This window comes from Podarcis filfolensis (genome assembly GCF_964270895.1).
Source record: "Podarcis filfolensis genome assembly, chromosome: 6".
In the NCBI taxonomy this organism is placed as follows: domain Eukaryota; kingdom Metazoa; phylum Chordata; class Lepidosauria; order Squamata; family Lacertidae; genus Podarcis; species Podarcis filfolensis.
The window spans coordinates 72732815-72737900 of record NC_139609.1 but is presented as its reverse complement, the minus strand read 5'-3'; positions in this window follow the sequence as shown (position 1 = coordinate 72737900).

Genomic DNA, 5086 nt, shown 5'->3' with positions numbered 1-5086 from the left:
GCCACAACGATCTACAGCCATGCGTCTATGCAGTCCAGTTAAGGGTGTCCCTACTGACTCGAGAGAGAAGCAGCAGTTGGTCTTGCCAGTGGGGCAAGCTTGGGTCACATCCACACCAGACCTTTAAGGCATATTGCTTCCCTCTGCCACCCCCATTCTGAGTGTTATGTACTGAAGTTCTCACCCTGGGCCAGCAGGGGGATACTGTAGAGTTATGCAAATGAAGGATCGAAAAGTGACGTTCAGTGATTGGATAGTTTGTATGCAAATGAAGGATCGAAAAGTGACGTTCAGTGATTGGATAGTTTGTATGCAAATGAAGGATCGAAAAGTGACGTTCAGTGATTGGATAGTTTTAGAAAATGGCAACAGTTACATTGTTCTGGAGCAGGCTGACTGAGCCCCTCAGTTTAGTTCTGTTCTGACATCTGAATAAAGAAGAGCTAGATAGATAGATAGATAGATAGATTTATTGCGGCCATTGGCCCATATCAGAAACAATACATCAAAATTTATCCATAAACAATCCAATTTAAATAAAGAAGAGCTGTTTGAAGAATCGCTGTGTCATCTGCTATGTTCGCCCACAACTTAACACTGGGAATGGTGGTTTGTTAAGGGTACTGGGAATTGCAGCTCTATGTGGGGCAAATTACACTTCCCAGGGGTGGATTTCAAAGTTAAAAAAGGTAAAAGACCCCTGGACGGTTAAGTCCAGCCAAAGGCGACTATGGGGTTGTGGCGCTCATCTTGCTTTCAGTCCAAGGGAGCCGGCGTTTGTCCACAGAAAGCTTTCCAGGTCATGTGGCCAGCATGATGAAACCACTTCTGGCACAACGGGACACCATGACGGAAACCAGAGCGCACGGAAATGCTGTTTACCTTTCCCCCAAAGTGGTACCTATTTATTTACTTGCACTTGCATGCTTTTGAACTGCCAGGTTGGCAGGAGCAGGGACAGTGCAACGGGAGCTCACCCCGTCGCAGGGATTCAAATCGCCAACCTTCTGATCAGCAAGCCCAAGAGGCTCAGTGGATTATTATTATTATTATTTAAATATTTTTTATTAATTTTCACAATTAAACATTATTGTCACATAAGTATAAAAGAATAAACCACACAAAATAGAAAATAGAAAATAAAACATTTTCTCACCGTAATAAATTCATATTTTGGGATTACTTAGATCCCTTGACTTCCTCCCACTCCCTCCCCTGGTTCTTTTGTATTATCTTAATTTATACATGTCAATGATTTCCTTATCTTTAATTGTTTCCAAATTTAAACATTCTCCTTAATATTACAAGTGGTTTTTTTAAAAAAACTTCCTTACAATGCTTTTGTAAATATGCAATAAACATTTCCCATTCTTCTTTATACAGTGGTACCTTGGTGTAATGGGAATTGGGGTTGCTTGTGCGTAAATTCCAAACTGCTCCCAGCTGTTGGGGTAGCTAAACCTTTCCCTGATTTGACAGCCCTTACAAGGCGACTGTCTCAGTCACTGGCAGAATCCGTCAGTGGGCGTTCCCTGAACTTCTTCCAACATAAAAGCTGTTTGACGCCAAGTCTCCGCCTAGCCTCCCTGCGCGGAAGTCTCCTGCGCAGAGTGGGCGTGGCCAGCGGAGGTCCTGGGCTCTCTCCGCTGGACCCTGTGGAAGGGTCTTGGAGCCCTCTCTCCGAAGACCTTCCCTGCTCCCCTTCTTTCCTGGTGTCACTCCGATTTCCTTCCCCAAGGGAAGTGTTCTCCCTCTCCCTGCTGGTCCCTTCTCCTGCATCGTTGGAGAGCCCTACCTCCACTCTGGGCTCCGATGTCAGTTCCCTGACACTTGGGTTATAGAAGCTTCAGGTTACAGACTCCGCTAACCCAGGTATAGTACCTCGGGTTAAGAACTTTGCTTCAGGATGAGAACAGAAATCGCGCAGCAGCGGCGTGGCAGGCCCAATTAGCTAAAGTGTTAACTCAGGTTAAGAACAGTTTCAGGTTTAGAACGGACCTCCAGAATGAATTAAGTTCTTAACCCAAGGTACCACTGTATTTGTTGTCATCTTGATTTCTAAGTCTTCCAGTTAATTTGGCCATTTTGGCATATTCCATTAATTTAAGTTACCAATCTTCTTTAGTAGGGACTTGTTCTTCTTTACAGTATTGGGCTAACAATATCCATGCTGCCGTTGTTGCATACGTAAACAAGTTCTTGTATTCTTTCTTTCTTTTTCTTTTTATAAAATCTTTATTGAACATATTTCACAGATTTATACATCAATATACTATATTACAATTGATACCCCATCCCATACACAAATAAAATAAAAATACGAGAAATTTAAAAAGTTATTGTATTCTTTCAGCACATCCATGTGGATTAGACCACAGCGCCACCCGCACTAAGGTGATTGATCTTTCTTTGCCAGCATACCTGCTTGCCTGATGGAATAAGTTCCCCTCTACATGCAACCACACAAGCAGGGTTCATTGCACTGGCAAGCGCAATCATTTAGTTTAATCCAGCCCAAGGATTCTTTGGGGGAAGCCATGTGCATTAAATCTATGACGTGGGTGAGCCCACAGTAATTTGCAGGAGTAATTTGGTCCAAGGCTGAGATTTGAGTTTTCCCCTTGTTAATGATACAGCTGCTGAAATTTTATTTCTATAATAAGCTTAATAACTGTAGTTAATAATGCAGAGCACTGAGACTGTGAAGAGGGCTGTCTAATAAAGGGCACCTGAGTCATCGCACGCAGAGGTGGGAGCTCTGCATGGTGGGGAAACTGTGACTGAAATTTACAATGGATTTGTCAAGCGAAATAGTCCATCCCCTCATATTAAGAAAGACACTAGGCTTGAGCTCTCAAGCTTTGCCAATGCTCGTCTTCTTTTAACCCTAAGCATAACTGAGGCCTCAGAAACAAGACTGTGTTCATGGGTGGAAAATTAGTTGAATGTTGGCATTTGAATGTTTGGTGCCATGCCTGGATTGTGGTTCACCACGTTCTCAAACAACAAGCGATCCAAGTTCAGTTGTCATGAGCCGTAATTAGGACACACACCAAAGCTTTCATAAAACCTTTTTAACACATTAAAAGCAGCTGAGAAGATGGTTTTGTGTAGCTTTCAAATTCAATATAGTTGTGTGGGAATGGTTGCATGTGAAGTTGTTGGAAATGCAACAGCAGGGATCATTCAATTTGTAACTTAAGTGTTAATTATGTTTGTATTAAAGTCAGTCAGCCAAGACCGGGGTGCTTAGCAAACAAGCAGAGTAGTATGATATTCACTGAGGTAGCACGTGCCCTGACTTGCTGTATAGTTTTGAGGGAGTTTATTCTGTGTGTTTTCTTGAATGTCTCCTGCTTTTCACAAAGACTTGGAGTAAGGAAGACAACATTTCTGTTTGTTTCAACTCAAATTATACACTGTTTTTGTTCAGTTTGCCCAGTGGGCAAACTTCATTCTGATTAATGGTAGGTGGTCCCTGGGAAGAAGGGTAGAACGATGGGAGGCATAGCTGTCAAACCTGAAAACCAGGAAGACATGCTGCCGAAAGAAGAGACAGTCACAGTCAAGGATGAAGGACCTCAAAGGATATAGTGATGTGGCTGTCGTACTAGAAGGGAGAATGTCTTACTGCTGCATAAGGAGCTGAGGTCTGGAGACAGAATATCTCAGCAATTGAAGGCAACATAAGTTTCTGACTGCGGGTGCTGCTTCTTCCTATTGTTGTGTCAAAATGGGGAACAAAGGACCTTTCACTTTCTCCTGATTGCCACAATGCTCTCCAGCAGCTGCAGGGCACATTTGGAAGAATTCTGGCAGATTCAGGTGCAAAGTGATGGGAATCAAGGGCTTTAAGAAGGGTGAAAAGGAGAAAAGGAGCAGATGTATAAAAATAGACTCGAATCAACAGGTGGTCCTTAAAACCAGGAATAAGTGGGAGGCAGATGGAGAGAGAATTGGTGGTGTTACCTATGCAGCAAAAGGGATGGTTAGTAGCGTGTTACTCAATCTTATTAAAAACATCACCCTTGTACATTTACTGTACAGTGGTACCTCGGGTTAAGAACTTAATTCGTTCTGGAGGTCCGTTCTTAACCTGAAACTGTTCTTAACCTGAGGTACCACTTTAGTTAATGGGGCCTCCCAATGCCGCCACAATGCCGCCATGCGATTTCTGTTCTCATCCTGAAGCAAAGTTCTTAACCCGAGGTACTATTTCTGGGTTAGCGGAGTCTGTAGCCTGAAGCGTCTGTAACCTGAGGTACCACTGTACTCCAGAACGTCAACACTCCTGCTTGTATTTCCTCCACAGAGCTAAGCCAATGAAGACGTCAGGAGAGCGCTCCGAGAATCTGGTTGCTCCCAAGTCCTTGGCTGGGGGATGCTAACAGCATTGACTCTTAGTGCTTATCCACTCTAAATTTTGTCCTGCTGTTTATCCCTGGGGGAAACCACTCTTTAGCACTCAATCAGAGGAGCACTCTTGGAAAGGAGTGGAACAAGTGGACCCATGCCTAGAAAGTGTGGGTCAAGTGGAACACCCTTTGGACTAATGCTTTCCAGTGTGGTGTAGTGGTTAAGAGCGGTGGACTCGTAATCTGGTGAACTGGGTTCGTGTCTCCGCTCCTCCACATGCAGCTGCTGGGTGACCTTGGGCTTGTCACACTTCTTTGAAGTCTCTCAGCCCCACTCACCTCACAGAGTGTTTGTTGTGGGGGAGGAAGGGAAAGGAGAATGTTAGCCATTTTGAGACTCCTTCGGGTAGTGATAAAGCGGGATATCAAATCCAAACTCTTCTTCCTCTTCTAGGCACAAGCAGATATGCAGATGCACCCTTACTCTTCTGAACAGTGATGTCTCACCAAAGTGAAAAACTGTCTTAAAAAAACCAACCAATCACGAAAAGAAGGTACTTGGGGGGGGGGCCTCCAGACTTCCACTGTTTGGTGGGATTCAAGTGCATGCTGGAGATTTAGATGTGTGTATTTAAGGGGAATAAAGGGCTCTGTTAACCCAGCACTATACTGGTACCTTCATCACATATCCTTAGGCACCTGCCAATTCCCCCCCCCCCCATTACCAGGCC